Here is a 23,795-nt window from a genome sequence, read left to right on the forward strand (position 1 = left end):
AAGAAGAGACACTCAAGCTTAGCATAGTTTAGTAGGGATTCTTACAATGTGGTACAAGATATACAGAGAATGAGTAAACATCAAGTAAATGGCCAGTGTTAGGCAAGATCTCTCTTTCGGCTACTTTCCCTCCATCGTTGCTATGGACCCCAATCGGGTTGCTTTGCTTTTGAGCCTGTTCTGACTTTTTGAAGGGAAGTAAAGTCTTCAGTTTTACTTCCCCTGCCTTTTGCTCACTGTTATGGGGAAACTGATCAGTCCTTCAAACTATCTTTACTGGGAAGCTAGGTTTCCCTTCTGAATTCTGTGGTTTTTTGTTTTTTTTGTTTTATTGTTACAGTTGATAACTTTTCAATATAAAATACAGAATAAAAATACTAAATTAAAACATTACAGATCAATTCAATTCCGCCTTGACAAAATGACAACATAGATTAAAACTTAAAAAGAAAGAAGAAAACCATCACCATAATCCAAGCCTTGGCCAGCGATTAAAAATCGACCCTTAACTCGTGAACAATCAAGAACAATCCTTAATGACCCTAACTAACAAAATTCAACTTATTTACAATACGACCTCCAGAAAGATAACGGAAAGAGAGAGAAGTGAGAAGGAAAACTAAATTAGAAATTCCTTCCCCCCTTCTTTGCCCTTATAATACAATTTATTCTCATTGTTTCAGCAGCCGACTCCCTTTACCGAAAGCAAAGTTAAATACATTTAACATGACCAAGGCATTGGTTTAACACAATATTGCTTATCGACCATGCTCAAAACACATAAAACATTGAATCAGTTGTTGTCATTAGTTAAGTTCAAGGCCAATAGATAGTTGACTATAGCAATTCTGACTTTGGTCAGTCTGGTATTATATAAATACCACCACAGTGATTCCTTTGACAATAGTGTGTAATCTTCGAAATGAGGTCTAAAGCACACAGTTATTTTCTCGATTAGAGAGGGGCAGATGACTATTAGGTGATATAATGTTTCCCTCACTCCAGTAATTTTACAAAATCTACAATAACTCATCTTTTCAGGGATTAGTTTACATTTTGCTAATACATCCCTCGTGTGCCAGATGTTAAACCTAAACCTCAAGAACATGTCTCTATGTCTTGCACCCGGGAATTTCATTACATATGATTCAGCTGTTACTATTTATGCATTGGTCATAGGTCATAGGTGTTACACCAATCCCATAATAGAATGTATGTCTTTGCCTTCACTGGATTAGTGATCAACATATTATCAGACACATCAGATTTTATCAAAAATTCTCGAACCATTCGCCTCCACTATGCCATCACATGGTGCTCAGTCGTTAGAATATATGTTGACAATATGTACATGATTGAGTTTTCTGCTATTGAGATAAGACATTTACAATATATGCAGCAGAGTTTCCACATATACATTGTGTAGAGATGTCAACCCGAGCTCATATCGAATTAGATATATTGACACCGATTTAGGAAGCTTCAATAGCGCTTTCCAATAAGTACCCTCTAACACAGACCTAAACATATCATCTCTCCAGGATCTCGTTTCAGCACCATAGAGTACTGTAGGTACCGCTTTCTGGCAGTAAAAAATGATAATAGGTTTCCATGAAAACATTCCATATTTATGATTCAACAAAGTAGCCTGGGCATTGGCAGTTTTCATTTTTTGTCCGATTTCTGTGCTTTGGCTTATTCTTTGGCCATAATGTTTTTTTGGCCTTCTTCCTGCCTTGCCACGTTAGGAAATCCCTTGTAAGCTCCTGCACTTGCGCGGGAAAGCTGCTGCTTTTGCAAGCTAGTGAGCCAGTGTGTGGGAGCCCCAGTGTAGGGGCCCCAGACTCTCTGGTTCCTGTCCACATCCCTCAGTGTCAGATTCTGCTGCTGGGCAGATCTGAAATCAGTAGTTGTAACAGTTTTGCATACATGTGGCCCAGGAGGAGGGTGGAACTGTGTGTTCCCAGTCCACACCTGTGGTGCCAGAGAGTCTAGGTGTGCAGCATGAGTGAAACCAGTATTTGTCCCTAACTGGACAACTACTGGCGGTTTTGAATGGCGCAGATCATTATTGATGGGCTTGATCCAGTGTGAAGGAACCATGAAGCAGACACCAACAGATTCAAGTTTGGTCCACAAAGTTCTATTAACTCAAAATGCAGGATGGAGTGAGGCCTGACTTGCTCTATGCTAAGGTGGGATTTCCCTACCTAAAGGAAATTAAGGATAGTCTGTGTCAGGAAGTCCAAATCAAATGTCTGTGTGTCCAAAATCTATACTTGCCCTGACGTCTAACTGTATACAATATGACGATAACCTTGATAAAGTTGAACTACAACTAATGAACCAGATAACTATGTATGAAATGTTAAAAGCTGATGACCAGTTACAATGTATTGGCTCCAAATGTATCAAGAAGAAGGATACGGACCAGAGGACAATACATGATACTCCGATGATTAAAATGGATGAACGGCCACCATTTAGGTGAGAATTTGAGAAATCAGATATGAACCTTGCCTCAACAAGAAACGATGAGTCCGCATATACAACCTTGTCCTATAGAATGGAAGATCAAATCCATACTAATCAAGGCTTGTCTACATCAAGATATATCCGAAGAGAATATACATTCCAAACAAAAGAAAATGAAAGTAGCTTATCGGTGTCCTCATAAAAACGAGTGGAAAAACAGAATGAACATATCTTACTGACCTCATGGAATACTAGAGGACATGGTCACTTATTCCATCAAACAGACCCATAGTTACAACAATCTCAAATAATTTGTTTACAAGAGACATGGTTGTCCCATCCTCCTACGTGTGAAGGATATAACATCTTTATCAATCCAGCCATCACACAACATAAAGGAAGACCGTCGTCAGGACAGATTACTATGATAAAAATGACCTCCCTTTGGTCGCCGATTGAAGCAAGCAATTTGAATCCATGGATCCAATATTTAGTGTTACACCAACAAAATAAATCCCACTGTAAAAAGTCTGCATGGACTGTTATATTTAACATGTATTGGAACCCCTTAGCGGGTAATGAAATACAATACTTAGATACATTTCTGACAGCTTTCGATAAACTTGTCAACAAGTTTCCAGTAATTGACATAATAATTTGTGGAGATCTAAATATACACATTTTTGATAACTCTGGAAATCAAAAAGAGAAGAACGATCTGTCCCAGAGAGCTAAATCTTGGATGAAAGAAATGAAAACAAGAAACCCTAGCCTTATTGGCACCTATCAGAACGTCAAACATCAATTAATTCCGACATGGTCACAGGGTACATCGGAAGCAGTACTGGATTATATATATATTTCGGAGAACATTGCGAAGACACTAATAAAAACAGATTACAGTGAACATCAATAGCGACCATCACATGATGTCAATGGCATGGCTAAAGCAAGACGTATATCAAGAGAAAATTACACTCCCTTCCATGGAACTGAATGCAAAAGCCACAAGATTGAGACTAAAGTCAGTTGAGGTACTAGATCTAAACCAGATCTATCAAGCCACAGAAAAAAAAGATCTGGAGAAAATAAATTACGAGTGGCTATTTGAATCACATTATCAACCCCAAAAAGATCGTAAAAAACACTTGCCTCACACCCATAGTTACGATCCGCTGATTGCAATGAAAAAAAGAGAGCTACAAAAACTATGTAGAAGCCTAAATAAGAACTAAAGAATCACAGCTTGCAATCTATACAGCCAAACAAAAATATCGGAATTGGATGAAATCACATAAAATCTGCATGTTACAACGTGATTCAGAGCAAACGCTATCATGCCTTACTAACCGTAACACCCAAGAATTATGGAGTTTACTAAATCCAACACAATTTGACCAACATCGGAAGATACAAAATGTTACTGAAGCCTGTTGGATGGAACATTTTACTGTTCTATACAAGAAGAAGGCTACCCTTGAACTCACAGTTCATCCGAAAATGAACAAATGGCAAATCACAACAACAAGACAACAAATTCTACAAATAATCATGAAATTGAATAATTCACGAGCACCAGGGCCAGATGGCCTCAAAAATGCAAAAATCAAAGCCTCACCAGAGATATGGGCGGACATGATACTACAAATTATTACATTGATTAACCAATTGAATCAAATACCTTCAACTTGGAAACTAGCGGTCCTTATTCCAATCTTTAAACAAGGAGACAAACATATTCCCACAAATTACAGGCCCATCGCATTATAAGACCCTTTGGGGAAAATATTTGCTACTATCCTTTCGAGGGCACTAACGGAATGGGCTGCAGAAAATAAACAGATTGCGCCTCTACAAACTGGTTTTGTCCGTGCAGTCGGTACAAAAATCAATCTTTTTCTCCTGAACCTATAAAACATGAAGCAAAGACCTCCAACCAACAGGTCTGGATAGCTCTTGTGGACTTACAGCTTGCTTTCGACTGTGTGAACAGACAATTGTTATGAAACAAATTGGAAAAGTGTAACTGCCCAACACATATATTACAACCAATAAGGTTACTCTACTCTTCAACAAAAATACAAGTAAGGTTAACTGAAGATGGGCAAATGACCGCCTATATTGAAACCTGGAATGGGCTAAAACAAGGTTGCCCGCTCGCAACCACCCTTTTCAACATGTTCACATCAGATCTTGCATGTGAAATGATGTTGGATAGAATATATCCCCCAAGAATAAACTCAGTAAAGATACCAATAATGATGTATGCTGACGACATCGTATTGCTTGATAAAACATTGAAAGGTCTACAGGAGAGTCTTGGATTGCTGCCAGACTATATGGAAAGAAATGACTTAAAAATAAATATAGCGAAAACCAAAATCATGGCTATTATGAAACCGAAACAAAATGAAAATAAACCAGTGATCCACATCAATAACTGCCCAATCAGCATTGTATCCTCTTACAAGTACCTGGGAAATGTGATTAGTCAAACAATGGAACAAAAAGAATGGGAGATGCACCTTAAAAAAAAAAAGTAATGGTATTGGCGAGTCAAGGATATATACTACATGAAAAATTTGGTAAATTCTCGTTCCGGGCAATTATCACATTCTATAGGAGCAAGGTTATATTCTATAGGAGCAAGGTTATATTCCTTACATATGGAAGTGAAACACTACTAAATTTGTCTGAAAAAATATGGCCTATACTGGAAGCTACTTTCTGGCGGAAAATAATGAGGCTGCCTAAATCATTTCCAACAGCCCGAATTCGAGCTGAAATAGCAGTTCAATCACTTACCTTTGTGGTACGCTGGAAAAAATTTGATCTTTACCAAAAAATAACACGGGGAAAGAAAAGTGCCAGCTCTACAAATTTTTCAGTCAAAACCGAATCCTATAAATGCAAGGGCATTACTAAAATGGAAACAACAAATAATAATAGCATTAAGAAAAGAAGATATAACAGAAGAAATGCTACAAAGGAGACCTCAACATGCCAAGAAACAATTAATGTATAATGACTGGATAAACACGAATGAATATAAAACCCGGTATAAAGAAAATCAGATAAGTAAAACTGAGATCAGAGCCATCAATGAATTGCCACCGTACTTGTTTATATTCCTTGATAAAGACATAAGAATGTTTTTTGTGAAACTTCGGTTAAACATATTTACCCACAAGGGAAAGGTTAGTAAGAACTAAACAGCAAGTAAACAAAGAAATCTTGTCGGATATGCAAAAATTAGGCGGAAACAGAAAGCTTATCTTATTATGTCCTGTCCTGCTCTCGACCAAGAGAGAAATATATGTCGATCCTACTTTGAGATCGCACATAAGACATTGAGCTCGGAGGAAAGATGGGCCTGAATATTGTTAGGGACCGAGAAACGGATGATTTATATAATTTTTCATTTTTGGAAGAAGATTATAGACAAAATTGAAAATTGATTGAAATGTATAACTCAAATAAATGATGTTTGATAAGACAAAATGAAAAGTTTATTTTAAACAAACATTTTAATAAAAAAAAAAAAAGTATCTCCGCTTTCCTGACTAGGTCAGCTAGTTCTAGTTCTGTAGTTGAGGGTTTGGTTAATTCCAGTTGTTCGAGTAGGTTGCTTTCTTTGACGTGTTTCCAGTTTCTTTTTGTGGTGGTTGTGAGTTTCGGGGGTTGGATGCAGACTTGAGTAGGCAGAGTGATTACGAATGGGATGATGAGGTGGTCGCTCCATAGTATTTGTATTGGTGGTGCCGTGGTGATGAGTTTTTCTTTGGCAAAATTTGCGTCAAGGGTGTGTCCTGCTGAGTGTGTCGCCCCTTTGACAATTTGTCGTAGTTTCATGTTGGTGAGTTGTTCAATCAGTGAGTTTTGGGAATTGGCGTGACTGTCTTCAAACCAGATGTTGAAGTCCCCCAGGATGATTAGGTGTTCATGGTGATGGCTAAATTGGTGATGGCTTCTATGAATTTGTCGACAAAGGTTGCATCATATGTCGGCGGTCTGTACACCAGGATGAAAGTGATGTTGGTTTTTGGGCTCGCTGTTAGGTATATTACCATGGTTTCGCAATTGAGGATGTTGAGTGGTTCGTCCATTTTTATTTTCAGGTGTTCTTTGAAAGCTATTGCGATGCCGCCTTCTTTTTTGTTTTTCCTGTTTGCAGGCATTTGATGTTGGTTGGAAGGCAGCTTTGGAGTGTGATTTTGTAGTTGTCGTCCAGCCATGTTTCTGTGATGAACAGGATGTCAATGCTGCTGTCGTCGAGTAGGTCGAAGATCTCTGTTGAGTGTTTTGACATGGATCTTGCGTTTATTAGATTGCAGTGAAGTTTGGAGGTGTTGTTTGGTTTGGCCTTTCTTGGTAAGGTCATCTTCTGAACGGTGTTGAGGTTTCCTTCCTGGTCGATCGCTTGTTGGGTTGTGGGTTTCGGGGTGTCAGCGTCTTCGAAGAGTTCTTCTAGGTTCTGGCTTGTTTTTTTTTTGTTTTCATCGGGTTCATCTTCCAGGAGTTGTGGTTGTCGATTGGAAGTTCCTCTTGTTTTGGTGATGTAGGATGTTATCGCATCGGTCGTGTGTTTGTTGTTTTTTGTGTTGTTCATCCTTCTTCTGCTTGCTTGTGTTAGTTTGTCTGCTGTTGCTGCTTCTAGAGTTGGGTTGGATTGCTGTCGTGGCCAGCTGTCAGCGAGGTATGGAGTTCGGTAGGGGGATTTGTCTCTTCTATCAGTGTAGATTCAGTATGTGTTCCTGTCTGTGGGGGTGCATTCTATAGTTGTCATTCTTAGTTGCTGTTCCGGAGTGTTTGTTCTTTCTTCTCTGTCTTTTCCTTGGAATGGGTCGCTTGCGCTGCATTATCAGATTGAGAGTTGTTTTAGTCTTTGTTTGGTGATGTCCAGTTGGTCCAGCTTTTGGTCTGGTTGTCTTGCGGTGTAGAAGTGGGAGTGGAGGCTGTCCGCTACTGGTTGGGGCTCTGCCTATAGGTGGTATTCCGGCTGAAGTTTCCTATTCGTTCAGTCAATGTCTTGAGAGGGGTTCGGGGAGGTGGTTAAGGGTTATATAGTTGGGTGTTGTCGGTGGCTCTCTTTAGTGTCCGTCACTGCAGTGTTCTAGCTATGTGGGTTTGGGAAGGGTATCTACTAATTGAAGAGTAGCTTCAAACGTGCACCTTGTGAAGCGAGAGCCCCTAATCAGAGTGTCACTCCACAGTAATTCACTGGTGGGTTCTGTCTCACTTAAGAGTGAGTTGGTCAGCGAAATTTGAGAGGTCTGTATAGTTGGAGAGAGGCCTATCAATGCAGTCTAAATATCACACAATGCAATTTGGGTACAGGGGCCCTACTAAATTTGAGAGACCTGTATCGTGGGACAGAGGCCTAGCAATGCAGACTAAATATCACAATGCAATTTGGGCACAGAGGCCCTGCTAAATTTGTGAAACCTGTATAGTGGGAGAGAGGCCTATCAATGCAATCTGGATATCATCCAATGCAATTTGGGCGCAGAGTCCCTGCTAAACTTGAGAGATCTGTATAGTGGGAGAGAGGCCTATCAATGCAGTCTAAATATAACAATGCAATTTGGGCACAGGGCCCTTGCTAAATTTGAGAGACCCGTATAGTGGGAGAGGCCTATCAATGCAATCTAAATGTGTCACAGTGTAATTTGGGCACAGGGGCCCTGCTAAATTTGAGAGTCCTGTATAGTGGGAGAGAGGCCTATCAATGCAACCTAAATATCACACCATGCCATTTGGGCCCAGAGGCCCTGCTAAATTTGAGAGACCCGTATAGTGGTCTACAGTCAGCCGGTCTGATGGTTATCATATTACTCTGCAAGGGAGAGGGGCAATGGGGAATAGTCACACTGTTCAATATTGGTTTTGCCAAGTGGTCAGGTTTCAAGGGTAGAGTTGTAGCTCTCCCCCAATACAGGCCACTCCTACGTTACTGGTCCTTGTAGTTGCTGGTTGACGGCTGGCCACTGGCTTCCTCTTCTGATACCTCCTAGAGCCGCCTCTGTTGGAGCCGACCTTGGCCTTGGAGCCCTTAGCCGCAGAGGGCCGCCAGGCAGAGGGCCGCCCTGGGAGGACCAGTGATGAAGGTCGAGAGGGCCAATGAGCGTGGGGATGGGTGGGTCAGGAGGCAGGAGGGGAGAGAGATCAGAAAACACCAAGAGTTCAGGGGTGGGCAAGGCTCACCTCACGCCAGCTTCCTCGCTGTGGATGGAGGAGCCGGTGTGAGTTGGGTGCTAGACCCTTGCAGCCAGGGCTCGAGGCCCAATGAGAGCGTGGATGGGCGGGGCGGGAGGGGAGAGAGACCAGGAAGTGGGTGTGGGGTGGGAGAGGGATGCTTCGGGTGGCCTGGGGACCTAGTTTGGGCCAGAAACACCAAGTGCCCAGGCGTTGATGAGGCTCACCTCACGCCGGCCTCCTCGGGGCAACACTCACCTAGCTCCGATGGAGATGGGGCTGGTGAGCATTGCTCTGTGCCTATACCACAGGCACCAGGGTCCACGGACCAATGGGAGCAGGGAGGCCGGACTGGAGGCGGGAGGGAAGGAGAGAGACTCAGGAAGCGGGCGCGGGGTGGCGGCGGGGTCTGCACGGGGCCTCGGGCCCAAGTACAATACACAAGATGAGGATTAGAGGAAAGAAACCAGCCACAACACACCGGGGCAACACTCACCTAGCTCTGATGGGAGCAGGGGGGGTACAAATGCATTTATTTTTGCCTTGGGCAACTCTTAGCAATAAAAAAACACAGATAAGTGTTATTCGACATATTCACATACACTATTATTATACACAACTTCAGCTCTACGGTGCTCTTGCTAGAGAGCCAACACTTTACTTTTGTACACAATCAGATCAGTTTTAGAACAGCAATATATCATAGCAAGTTAAGAAAGTAAAAAGGTAATAACCAATTTAGAGAACTAATACATAAGAAAGAAAGGAGTGTAAACACAATAGACAGCCTTACAAAGGTAAGGCACTACACTTTAGACGTCATTCCCTGGGTAGAAAAGATGGGGCTTAATACCATTAAAGTCGCCAGTCCCAATAAAACTGTTTTCAAGATGCTAGGGATCTTTAAAGAGTCGTAACAAATGTTGAAAAGCCAGGCATGGATAAGATTTTCGAAGTTGAAGAACAAGCGTAAAAACTTGGGAGACCTTATCCCATCCCAGCCACCTTAGGGGGAGCCAAGGGGAGGACCCTAGACCAGAACTCTGCTGATCACCGTCAACCCCAGAACTTTTTGCTGGACTGAGATTTTTTTTCCCTATACCTCAATGAGTGGCTTTCTTTTTCCACACTCAGAGTATTTTACTCTTTCTATGGGTCTCATATTTAAGACTCTCCATAGTGTCTTTTAAAAGTTATCCTCTGACACCTTTTTGGCAATAAGCGCCTATTGTTGCTGGGTTGCCCTAGGGGCTCCCCCTTTAACTTTCTTGTGCTGACCTTGAGTGAACTACAGTTCCCAAGGGTAGAAAGGATCTTTGGATCGCTTTTACATGTTGTTAGGTGAGACCAGCACGCCGCACCTTATGTGGAGTGCTGGGGAGATGCTGAAAATCCCCTTTCTCATTTTAAATGTAACATTTTTATTTACCCTCTAGCCTGAAGGCTTCAGACACAAACAAATATTATTCATGGGGATTAAAGCGTCCCTCTATGTAGGGATAATCTAAAAGGATTTCTCAGAACCAGTGAGTAATCCGATTGCTTCTGGATATATGGAGTTAAACCCAGGAGTATCCGCACATGCAGATAAGGTGGGCGCCTCCGTCCCCTAACCAGCCGCTGGTAGCGGTCTTAGGGCTGGAAAGTGTATTTCTGCGCTGCCGCTCCTCAAGCCTTTCTTGGCTGAGAGTCTGCCTCTTGATAAGGGTAAGGTCATCCTTACCTTTCCATCCCGATCACACCGTGATCGTTCTTTAGTATGATTCTAGCTTATCTATCTTTCAATTGGTAGGGTGATATGCTGTAGATTGTTCTTCTCTTACTTCAGTTGATGGGAGGTAGCTTAGGGAGATGGGGAGGATCGGTTTCCTCTCTCAGTATTGTTTCAGCTGCGTATGTGCTCCCATAAGTATTCCTTCTAGTTATGGCGGGAAAAGCCAAGATTTTAGGAGTTTTCTAAATAGGAGGTGATCTCTTGTGTTACGTATGTTCTTTGGTAGCTCATTTCAGGTTTTTAGGGCAAGGTGAGAAAAAAAGAATATTCCGAATGTTGTTTTGTTGTATGGTTTTGGTTCCAAGCGGATGTCGCTGCTAGATCCGAGTGGTCTTGCAGGGTAGTGGAAGTTTATTTTCTCTCTTAGGAACTCTGTGCCTTGGCCGTGGATGGCTCTGTGCGTTATGCGCATTGATTTGAACTTTATTCGCTGTTTTATTGGTAGCTAGTGTAGCATTTTTAGAGCTGGTGTGATGTGTTCTGTTCGCGGTAGTTTGAGGAGTAGTTAATCGTCGATGGGGCTGGGGTTGTACCAAGTTCTGTTGGCCTGGGGATGTAGTGGTTGTTTTCGCAGTTTTTAGTGATGATCATTATTTCAGTTTTGCCTGGGTTGAGTTTTAGGTAGTTCGAGTTCATCCAGCTGTAGATTTCATGAAGGCAGCTCTCTAATGTTGCCTTTTCTTATTGTGTGTCTTGTATTTTGTAGACTATTTGTGTGTCGTCAGCGTAGTTGTAACAAGTGAGCCTGTGTCTTTTAATGATAAAATCCAGATAGGTCTGCAGCGTCTCTTAACTAGATTTCTTGCTTTCACGACATACAATATGCTGAAGGTTACATCTTTCAAGACCTATGTTCTATGTTTCAACGGACGGCGAACTAGGCACACAAAGTTAAATTGGCATTAGGTGTGAACCCGCTGACATTTTTCAAGTCGGTGAAAGATCGGGGTTATAATTTGACTTGGCGTACAGTCTCTGTGGTTTTGTTTTATTATGTTCTTTGCTAGGGTGTACACGCCCCAGCCGTGCCCTCCTTGCCTTCTTAACAGATGCAAGAGAATTAAGTGTGACTTTGCAAGGATACCATAGAAACAGATGGTCAGTGTGGGCTGCATAGGTAGGACAATCTGCGTGTTTCTGTGACTGGTAGGGTCATTAGTTGTATTCCTTCTGAATATCCCCTCTGCGTCTTTCTGGGGAACAGGGAAATTACTACAGGTACTCTCCTGCAGCCTTAGAATGTGTGGCAAAAAGCAAATACAAGCGTTAGCAGTTCAGTTGAGCCACTTGATCAACCTTGTCAGGATGGGTGTAGAGACAGCATACAGATCTGAGGGGCAACGAACTACAAATAATAAAGACTTACATTATACAAGTGTCAGGATGGGCGTGGATAAGGTCTACAGATCTGAGGGGCAACGAGCTACAAATAATAAAGACTTACATTATACAAGTGTCAGGATGGGCGTGGATAAGGTCTACAGATCTGAGGGGCAACGAACTACAAATAATAATACAAGTGTCAGGATGGGTGTAGAGACGGCATACAGATCTGAGGGGCAACGAACTACAAATAATAAATACTAATATTATACAAGTGTCAGGATGGGTGTAGAGACGGCATACAGATCTGAGGGGCAACGAACTACAAATAATAAATACTAATATTATACAAGTGTCAGGATGGGTGTAGAGACGGCATACAGATCTGAGGGGCAACAAACTACAAATAATAAATACTAATATTATACAAGTGTCAGGATGGGTGTAGAGACGGCATACAGATCTGAGTGGTAACAAAATACAAATAATAAAGACTTACATTATACAAGTGTCAGGATGGGTGTAGAGACGGCATGCAGATCTGAGGGGCAACGAACTACAAATAATAAATACTAATATTATACAAGTGTTAGGATAGGTGTAGAGACGGCATACAGATCTGAGGGGCAACGAACTACAAATAATAAATACTAATATTATACAAGTGTCAGGATGGGTGTAGAGACGGCATACAGATCTGAGGGGCAACGAACTACAAATTATAAATACTAATATTATACAATTGTCAGGATGGGTGTAGAGACGGCATACAGATCTGAGTGGTAACAAAATACAAATAATAAAGCCTTACATTATACAAGTGTCAGGATGGGCGTGGATAAGGTCTACAGATCGGAGGGGTAACGAACTACAAATAATAAATACTAATATTATACAAGTGTCAGGATGGGCGTGGACAAGGTCTACAGATCTGAGTGGTAACAAAATACAAATAATAAAGACTTACATTATACAAGTGTCAGGATGGGTGAAGAGACGGAATACAGATTTGAGGGGCAACGAACTACAAATAATAAAGACTTACATTATACAAGTGTCAGGATGGGCGTGGATAAGGTCTACAGATCTGAGTGGTAACAAAAATACAAATAATAAAGACTTACATTATACAAGTGTCAGGATGGGTGTAGAGACGGCATACAGATCTGAGGGGTAACGAACTACAAATAATAAATACTAATATTATACAAGTGTCAGGATGGGTGTAGAGACGGCATACAGATCTGAGGGGCAACAAACTACAAATAATAAATACTAATATTATACAAGTGTCAGGATGGGTGTAGAGACGGCATACAGATCTGAGGGGCAACGAACTACAAATAATAAATACTAATATTATACAAGTGTCAGGATGGGTGTAGAGACGGCATACAGATCTGAGGGGCAACGAACTACAAATAATAGAGACTTACATTATACAAGTGTCAGGATGGGCGTGGATAAGGTCTACAGATCGGAGGGGTAACGAACTACAAATAATAAATACTAATATTATACAAGTGTCAGGATGGGCGTGGACAAGGTCTACAGATCTGAGTGGTAACAAAATACAAATAATTAAGACTTACATTATACAAGTGTCAGGATGGGTGAAGAGACGGAATACAGATTTGAGGGGCAACGAACTACAAATAATAAAGACTTACATTATACAAGTGTCAGGATGGGCGTGGATAAGGTCTACAGATCTGAGTGGTAACAAAAATACAAATAATAAAGACTTACATTATACAAGTGTCAGGATGGGTGTAGAGACGGCATACAGATCTGAGGGGTAACGAACTACAAATAATAAATACTAATATTATACAAGTGTCAGGATGGGTGTAGAGACGGCATACAGATCTGAGGGGCAACAAACTACAAATAATAAATACTAATATTATACAAGTGTCAGGATGGGTGTAGAGACGGCATACAGATCTGAGGGGCAACGAACTACAAATAATAAATACTAATATTATACAAGTGTCAGGATGGGTGTAGAGACGGCATACAGATCTGAGGGGCAACGAACTACAAATAATAGAGACTTACATTATACAAGTGTCAGGATGGGCGTGGATAAGGTCTACAGATCTGAGGGGTAACGAACTACAAATAATAAATACTAATATTATACAAGTGTCAGGATGGGCGTGGACAAGGTCTACAGATCTGAGGGGTAACGAACTACAAATAATAAAGACTTACATTATACAAGTGTCAGGATGGGCGTGGATAAGGTCTACAGATCTGAGTGGCAACAAAATACAAATAATAAAGACTTACATTATACAAGTGTCAGGATGGGCGTCAATAAGATCTACAGATCTGAGTGGCAACAAAATACAAATAATAAAGACTTACATTATACAAGTGTCAGGATGGGCGTGGACAAGACCTACACATCTGAGCGGCAATGAACTACGTCTCTGCATTCCAAGGGATTGGCATCTGAGGCCAACTGGCCTGAGACGGCCCAACAGACCATATTTCAGAGAGGTCTACAGGAGGAGATTAAGGATGAATTGGCAAGGATAGCAAGACCGGCCACATTTCAGGAGCTGGTTTCTCTTTCACTTCAGATTGAATTCCGCCTGGCAGAAAGAAGATCTGAAAGTAAGAAGACTAGGGGTTCAGGTCCTACCTCTGACTACTCCTTATCAGGCAGAAAGAACCATAGCTGACGAACCAATGCAGATAGGGGCAACTAGAGGCCCCCTAACTTCACGCTGAATGTAAGAACAGGAGAGACCAAGGTCTCTGCATGTTTTGCGGATCAAATCAACATCTCCCACGGAATTGTCTGGTGGTCCCTCCACATCATCAGGGAAACAAACCACCACAACCTTAGGCAAGGCTAAGGACGAGGAAGATAACACTAGTCCCTGTTATCACACCCAAAAGAAGAATGAAACAGAGGACAATCGCCTTATGTTGTTCTGTGTGTTGTTGACCATAGCTAACAGACCTTCATTTGAAGTAAAGGCTATGTTGGACTGAGGAGCAGCTGGCAATTTCATGGACGTAGCAGGGGCGAAGGAAAGATATATACCCCGGCAAGACAAGAAGGATCCCATACCAGTCAAAGAGGTCGGCAGTTCACCATTGATCTCTGGTCAGATTATTCAAGATACCCGTCCGATTCACATTTCCATGTTCCATCAGGATGAAGCCATATGTTTTGATCTCATACGTGCTGCCCATTTTCCGGTGATCATGGGTATCTCATGGCGACCTAAGCATAACACGGCAATTGACTGGACTTTGAATACCATCCAGTTTCAATCACGGTCCTGCTCCCGCTTTTACCTCGAGAAAGAAGATTGCTTGCAAGCTGCGGTTTCTGTAACCTTGTCTTTGTCTGTGGTACTCTATACCTACTCACTATCAGAGCTTTCAGGATGTTTGAGGATGTTACCCCTAGAGAATTACCTCCACATCTTGCAGACTGTGCCATTGACCTCCTACCTGATACCATGCTACCATTTGGCAGGATGTTCCCTTTATTCTTACCAGAGAAGAGAGCTCTTAGTGAACATCTGGACAGTAATCTTCAGCATGGCTTGATTTGTGCATCCAAATAGGCTGCAAGTTCCTCTTTGTTCTTCATCCCCAAGAAAGACTCGAAGGAGCTCAGGCCCTGCATCGATTATCGCAGCCTCGATAACCTGACCATCCGAGACCAGTACCCCATGTCTTTGATGAAGGATATTCTCGAAGTAGTCTAGGGAGCCAAAATATTGACCAAACTTGACTTCAGAGGGGTCTATCATCTCCTTAGAATCAAATAGGGGAATGAATGGAAGGAACAAGTTACTTACCTGTAACTGGTGTTCTCCAGCATGGGTCTAGCATGGGTTCACATGCTCATGAATATTCCCCGTCGTCAGGCTGGGAATCCTCGGTAAAGAAAAAATCAGTATCAGTTTCGTTTCTGATCTGTCTTTCTTAGTAGTAACCAATCACTGATCTCTGGGTCATACTGCCCCCAGCCAATGACTGCCCTCTCCCTAAGCCCCGCCTCTGGCAGTCATCTTCAGATTTGGTAGCACGCCAAGTGGCAGTATGACCAAGTGAAGAGCTGCAGAGGGGTAGGTGGGAGGGTTTGCATGTGAATCCATGCCAGACCCAAGCTGGAGAACAACAGTTACAGGTAAGTAACTTGTTCCTTCTCCAGCATGGGGTCTGGCATGGATTCACATGCTCATGAATAAAAGAATACATAGCAGTATACACATGCACAACCACGGGAGGTGGCAACAGGCTCATCATTAAGCAATACAACAACTCAACATTAAGCATATCTTACCTCCTCACCAGGCTCACCGTAAGCGAACAGGTTGCACAGCACTGCTTGGCCGACCCTGGACTCCTCCCTGGAGTCCCGATCGACGCAGTAGAATGTTGTGAAGGTGTGCGTCGACCTCCACGTAGCAGCCCTGCAGATGTCCAGCAAGGGCACACCAGACAGGCACGCCATGGTAGCAGCGATCGCTCGGGTCGAATAGGCTCTCGGAGGGCCGGGCAGCGGTCGGTTTGCCAACCGGTGACAATGCATGATGCAGCCGGAGAGCCATCTGGAAATGGAAGTCTTCGAGAGAGCCTTCCCTTGATTCACAGACCCAAAGTTCACAAACAGTTGTGACGTCTTCCGAAAACTCTTCGTGTGGTCCACGTAGAACTTCAGCGCTCTAGCTACATCCAGCGAGTGCAAAGTCCTCTCGGCCGGCGTCGAAGGCGACGGAAAGAAAACTGGTAACACCAAGGGCTCGTTGAGGTGGAAGTCCGACGGAACCTTGGGCATGAAGGAGGGGTGCGTCCTCAGCACCACCCTCGTGTCATGAAAAGTCAAGTATGGAGGCTTGCAAGATAGTGCCTGAATCTCTCCCACTCGTCGTGCAGAGGTGTGGCCACAAGGAACGCTGTCTTCCATGACAGGAACGTCAAAGGCGCCGAATGCATAGGCTCCAATGGGGCTCCCATGAGCCTGGTCAGCACCACATTAAGCTCCCATGCCGGGGCAGGAGCCTTCACCGGCGGGCATGATCGGAATAGTCCCTTCATAAACTCCTTCACCAGGCGATGAGACCACAAGGACGCCCGTCCCGTCGTCCTGGTATATCGGGAGATGGCAGCCAGATGTATTTTTATGGAGGCATGAGCCAGTCCAGCCTTGGCCAGCGACAGTAGGTATGGAAGCATTTGAGGGGCCGTAATTCGCAGAGGGTTAATCTTCTGTGCACGGCACCAGACAGAGAACCTCTTCCATTTATGACCGTAACACTTGAGAGTTGAGGACGCCCTGGCCTTTGCAAGAACCCCTCTGCAATCAGCCGGGATATCATATCGTCCAAACTCTAGTGCTGCAGGAGCCAGGCCTGCAAGTTCAGCGACTGTGGGTCGTGGTGGAGGATGGCGCCTCCTTCTCTGGAGAGAAGATCCACATCCGCCGGCAGCCTGACTGGCGGGGACATTGACAAGTCCAGAAGGTCCGGGAACCAGATCTGCCTCGGCCACGCCGGTGCGGCGAGGATCATCCTGCACCTGGACTTCTTAAGCTGGTTGATGAGGCGGAGCAGCAACGCCAACGGAGGGAACACATATAGAAAGAGGCCGTCCCAAGGGAACGAGAAAGCACCCCCCATGCTCCTCGGGTGTGGGAACCTGCTGGTGAACCTCTGGCACTTGGAGTTTTTCGCTGTCGCGAACAGGTCGATCTGGGGTTTGCCCAATCGTTGGAAGAATTGATCCACTTGATCCTGGCGCAGTTCCCACTCGTGGCACGAGTGCAGCTCCCTGCTGAGTGAGTCAGCGGTGGTGTTTTTTATTCCTGCCAGGTGGAAGGGAACCAGAAACATCCCCTGGGCGATGGCCCAGTGCCACAGATCCTGGGCCTCCTTGGATAGGGCTGGGGATCTGGTGCCCCCCTGCTATCGTATGTAGAACATTGTGGTGGTGTTGTCGGTGAAGATCCTCACCACATTGTCCTTGAGGGACGGGAGGAACGACTTGAGTGCCCAGAACACTGCTCGGAGCTCCAAGATGTTGATGTGAAGAGACCTCTCCTCCGGGAGCCAAAGGCCTCTTGCGTGGAGATCTCCGGTGTGGGCCCCCCAACCCTCCAGAGAGGCATCCGTAGTCAACGTCTCCTGAAACGCTGGGGTTTGAAAGTCCGTGCCTGTAGTGAGGTGAGCCCGGGTGCCTCACCATAGGATCGCCCGACGGAACTAATCGTCGAGAGGGATCCTGTCCTCGAAGCAGCCCCTCGCCTGAAACCAGCGGGTGTCAAGGAACTCCTGTAGCGGACGCATCCGAAGTCTGCAAAGGGGCACAAGGTAGATGCATGAGGACATCATCCCGAGAAGGGACTTGATGGACCTCACCCTGGCCACGTCCGTGGCTAACAGGCGCCGCACCTTGCCCAGGATGGTCTTGGTCCTCTCCTCTGAAGGGGAGGCCAATTGCTCCACTGTATCAAGCTTCGCTCCCAAAAACAGTGCTACTTGCAATGGAACCAGGTGGGATTTGGGGTAGTTGATGGCGAACCCCAGCTCCGTGAGCAACCGGACGGTCCGCGCCGTATAAACGACGGCGAGTTCCCTTGACCGTGCCCGGTTTAGCCAGTCGTCCAGGTAGGGGTAGACGTGGATCCCCTGCAGGCGCAGCCGCGCCGCCACTGGTGCCAGGCACTTGGTGAAAACCCTGGGTGCTGACTTTAATCCGAACGGTAGGGCTCTGAATTGATAGTGGTGTCCCTGAACCACGAACCTGAGGAACTTCCTGTGCCTTTTTAGAATGGGTATGTGGAAGTAAGCATCCTCCAGGTAAAACGACGATAGGAAGTCGTTTTCCTCCAGCTGTCCCAGCACGTGCTGGAGGGTGACCATCCTGAATTTCTGCGCCTTGATATATTTGTTTAACCGACGCAGGTCCAGGATGGGGCGCCAACCGCCCGTCTTCTTTCTGACGAGGAAGTACCTTGAGTACACTCCAGAGCCCCGGAGCCTCCTGGGGACGAGCTCGATGGCACCTTTCTTGAGCATCGCCTTTACTTCCAACAGCAGTTGAGGGACGTGATTCTCCTTCCTGGCCACAGGAGGAATGCAAGGGCACTTCTTTAGGAATTCCAGCGAGTGCCCGTTGGCCAGGGTGTCCAACACCCAAGGATCGGTGGAGATGGACTCCCACACTCTGACGAACTTCGTCAGCTGGCATCCCACCGCGGTGCTTTGGTGGGGGCCCCCCCCGACAACCCGGCCGGGTCAGTCTTGCTTGGAAGCAGCCTTGCCGCCGACGGCTGGAAACCCTTTGCTTGCCGCTACCTCTATAAGCCTCCTGGGAAGTGGAGCGGGCCGCCTGGCGGTAAGTGGAGGAGCCACCGCTAGATCCTTTGGAGGCACCCTGTATGCCTCCGGGGCTCCGAAAGGGCCGTCGCTGCTGAAGCACCCAGAGGGCCCGGGCCGTCTCCGAGTCGGTATTGATGGCCTGTAGAGAATCATCCACCTCCTTACCAAAAAGGTTGTTGCCGTCAAACGGCATGTCCAACACTCTGGTCTGGACGTACTGGCGAAAGTCTGTCGCCTTGAGCCATCCTCGTCATCGGAGGCAAACCCTGTTACCCAGTTGGCGAAATCCGGCAGAATTTCTACGGCCTCCGCCCTTTTGTCATCAGGCAAGAAATCTAGCAGGGGAGCTATCTTGAACCAGAGCTCCCTGTCGTAGCGGGCCACGATCGCTAAGGCATTGGCCGCCTTAATCGTCGTCGCCGCCGATGAGATGACTCGTCGTCCCATAGAGTCCAACTTCTTGCCCTCGCTGTCCGACGGGGAAGTGGAAGTTGAGGCCGCCGCGCCCGCTGCCTTCTTCTTAACCGCTGCCGAGACGACCAAGTCCGGCGTGGGCTGGGTCCTGAGGCACAAGGGGGCGGCATCGGGGGCGGCTTCTTCTCGTACCTGTCCCTCTTGGCGGGTGTCGTGGCAGCGGTCTTGAGGACAGCAAGCCCCTCGTCCCAGATGTCGTCGAGTAAAGGCACCGCGAGGACCGTCTTCCTCTTAGCCTCTCGTCGTTGGTACAGAAACCCCTCCTTTTTCTGTTCTTCAGGGCAGAGCTGGAAGAGCTCGGATGCCCTGGTTATCATGACGTGGAAAGAGCCAACCTCGTCGGCTGGGGACGCCCGCGGGGGGGTGACGACGGGATGTCCGCTGTGTCATCGCCGCCGTCATCGTCCATCCCCGTCGCCGTATCCGTCGCCGTATCCTTTCTAGGGCCTGGCGAGGGGGATAAGGGGTCCACCGATCTCGCAGGCACGAAGGGCAGAGTGGGAGGACTCTCCTCCGCTTGTTCGGAGGACTTCCCGACGGGCCTGGTTCTGGCTCCTCGGTCGGGGTGGTAATCTCGTCCTTATCTCGGTACATAAGGATTGGATTGCCAACAAAATGGCAGCCGAGCTATCCAGGGGCTCGGGCAATGGCTGCGACTGACGGGATGGCCGCTCCACTGGGCCCTGTTCGTCGTTGCCGTAGCTATCTTCGATCATGTCAGCAGGGACCGTCCCCTGGGATTGAACCTTCTCGAACCGCTCATTGAGGTTTATGAACCTCTCGTTGAGGCCTATGGACCTTTCGTTGAGGCCCTTCTCGGTCTCCACCAGTTCCTCCTCAGGAGGATTCAGAGTCTGTAATGGCCACTGGCCCCCCCCCCTCTTTTTCAGCCAGGGGCTTCATGGGGGTCTTAGCGATGGGCTGGAAAGAGGATTCCCTCCGCGGCGGCAGGGATACTCTGGGCCCGGAAGCCATTTCCATTGGCGTAGTCTCAGCCAGCTCCGCCAGGGTCGCAGCGACCACTTCGGTAGAGGCCTTAGCCGTGTGGATCAAAGCCCTCACCACTTTAGGTGCGTCCTGGGCCTTCGCCTTTTTCAGCGCCTCGCTCCCTCTTCGAGATCGAACGGGTCTGCTCCAGCGGCCTACCCGGGTTCTCTGACTTCCTCTTCCCCGAACCAGAGCGCTGGCTCGTGGTCGAACGTGCCGGGGAAGTAGCACCCTGCTTGGCAACCGAAGAGCCGGACCTTTCGGCGCTCCCGGAGCCAGGGACTCGCGGTGCTTGGCCTACTGTTGGGCCCCCGTCACCGGGGCGCCCTCAAAGGACTCAGAAGCCCGATCAGACTTCTTCGCCTTCTCACCTGCTGTGCCCTTCTCCAGCCAGGTGGTGAGGAGGGAACGACAATCTTGTTTGGTCCGTTCCGAAAGGTTCTTGCACGCACAGTCCTTCTCCACGTGCGTCTTGTCCCCATGGAGGCAGTAGAGACATCGCGAATGCTTGTCCTCCTTGAAAACGTTATATAATCTGCATCCAGGGCAGTTCCTGAACAGCTTGGATCCGGGCGTCGAGCTCCCCTTATCATGGCCCAAAACTTCACCCTTGAGGGGCGTAGAAGAATTCCAAAACGGGTCCGCGTTATCGGAAGTAGAAACGGTGGAGCTTGAGGCTCGATTAAACGGAAAAATTTGAAAAAAGCGTGAAAACGCAGTAAAAAACTCGAGAGCTAAACACGAGGACTCCAACACTTGAGCGTGCGGTAAAAATCTGAGGATGGCTGCCAGAGGCGGGGCTTGGGAGAGGGCAGTCATTGGCTGGGGGCAGTATAACCGAGAGATCAGTGATTGGTTACTAAGAAAGACAGATCAGAAACGAAACTGATACTGATTTTTTCTTTACCGAGGATTCCCAGCCTGACGACGGGGAATATTCATGAGCATGTGAATCCATGCCAGATCCCATGCTGGAGAAGACAGCATTTCGGAGGGATCTGGGTCATCTGGCTGGTCAATGCACCAGGAGCGTTCCATAGGTTCATGGACAAAATCTTTGCCAACCTCCTGTTCTCTTCAGTCGTGGTGTTCCTAGACGACAGCTTGGTGTATTCCTCGCCCTTAGCAGAACACATACAACATGTCACTGAAGTTTTGCTTTGTCTTCGACACCACCACTTACTGGCCAAACCGGAGAAATGTGTGTTTGAATCTTCTACTGTCTCCTACCTAGGATTCATCCATACCGAGAAAGGGGTACAAATGAACCTCAGGAAGACGAATCCTATCATTCGGTGGCCTGAGCCAAGATCTGTGAAGAACGTCCAGCAAATTTCTGGGTCTAGCAAACATTTATAGGAAATTCACCCACAAGTTCTTGGAGATCATCCTACTCGTAACAGCCTTACTCAAGAAGGGAGTATGCTTTGAATGGAATCCAGAGGCTGACTCCGTATTTCAGGAACTTAAGTCGGCCATTTGTTCAGCTCCCATTCTTCAGCAACCTGACCAGACAACTCCCTTTATGGTAGAGACTGACGATTCTGGAAGTATACTGTGAGTTATACCTTTGCAGACAGGAGACAATGTTATAGAACATCCAGGGGCTTATTATTCCTGTACTCTCACACCCAGTGAAAGGAACTATTACATCCACCAGGCGTGTGAAGAATGGCGTCACCTACAGGAAGCTTCATATCCATTTGAAGTATGCACGACCATCGTAACTTCTGCATTCTCCAGCAGATGGAATGCTGCAACTCTAGACACGCTAGATGGGCCTATTTTTTTCCAAATATGACTTTGTGGTTCCCTACATACCAAGAAAGGAAAACATCCTGGCCGATGCTTTGCCCCTGAGCTTTCGAGAAGACACTGATAAATATTAGGGTAGCGAAAGAATACTAGCAGGAAAACACTTAATTCGGAAAGTCAACACCTTTCCGCAGGATGCCAAAAAGGCTTCCAGAGACTTTGAAGCCTGTACGCCTCAAGATCTCCATCCAGCTTCTGTTCTGATCAAGGACTCCTCTTTCAGGACAATAGATTGTTCTTACATACAAAGGATCTACAGGTTCTTGTAATGTCATGGTGCCATGATCAAGAGACTGCAGGCCACAGAGGACAAACAGCCACATTGGAACTGATTAATCGCTCCTTCTGGTGGCCTACCATTAAGAAGGATATACGACAATACGTGGCAACATGTCCTTGTTGCACTCAAAACAACTATTCTTCCTTAAGCTCCTCAGACCGCCTCAGTGTTTTAGTAATATTGTCAAATTACATGGCTTCCCCCACACCATTGTGTACGATAGAGGCATTCAATTCACTTCGGTCTTTTGGTCTACCCTGTGTACTCATCTGGGGATCCATCGTGCATTATCTTCAGGGTATCACCCACAAAGTAATGGTCAGACAGAAAGGCTCAATGCTACTTTAAAACAATACCTAGCAACAAAGAACAAGACAACTGGTCTGACTTATTACCCCTGGCAGAGTTTGCCTACAACAACATTATGCACTCTGCTACCGGTATGAATCTGTTCTTCTGTACATTGGATATCATCCCAAACATATCCCCACTATAGCCTTCCCATCTTCAAAGATACCATCCTTCGGTGTGCTTTTGGCGACCATGTCTCAAACCCATAAAAAAGCTCTTCAGAACCTGAAAAAGAGCAAAGAAACTTACAAGGTCTATGCAGACTGAGGCAGGAGAGAAAGCTGATCCTGGGACATAGGCTCTAAGGTATGGTCATCAACTAAGTATCTGCCTAGATGGGTACGGCCCACTAAATTATCTCCCCATTTTATCGGATCATTTGAGATCAAGTCCAAGATCAATCCTGTGGCTTACCATCTTCGACTACTCAACAGATTAAGAAAGATTCATCCGTTCTTTCATACCTCACTAATGACTTGTCTCCAGGTTCCTTTTTCACGTAAGATGAAAGCACACGCCAAGGGAAAAGAAGAGGAACCACAAGAATTCGAGGTATCTCGACTCATGGATTCCCGGTGTAAACATGGGAGACTTCAATACTTGGTTTACTGGAAGGACTATTCAGAGGCACAAAGGACTTGGGAACCAACACATAATATCCATGCCCCTGTTTGATTTTCCAGTTACACAGACAGTACCCAGGAAAACCTGGAGAGCCCCGGATAAAGAGGGGGTATACTGTCATGACCAAACGCTGGAGCCTTTG

At 45.9% G+C, this 23,795-nt stretch overlaps 1 protein-coding gene across 8 annotated transcripts in view; it reads right to left on the reverse strand.

The window, feature by feature from the left end:
- The window catches only part of SZT2 (SZT2 subunit of KICSTOR complex), a 2,035,845-nt gene that overhangs the window by 721,513 nt on the left and 1,290,537 nt on the right, over positions 1-23,795 (reverse strand). The window lies entirely within an intron of this gene.

The sequence above is a fragment of the Ambystoma mexicanum genome, chromosome 1q (genome assembly GCF_040938575.1).
Source record: "Ambystoma mexicanum isolate Mex_15411 chromosome 1q, UKY_AmexF1_1, whole genome shotgun sequence".
Classification (NCBI taxonomy): Eukaryota; Metazoa; Chordata; class Amphibia; order Caudata; family Ambystomatidae; genus Ambystoma; species Ambystoma mexicanum.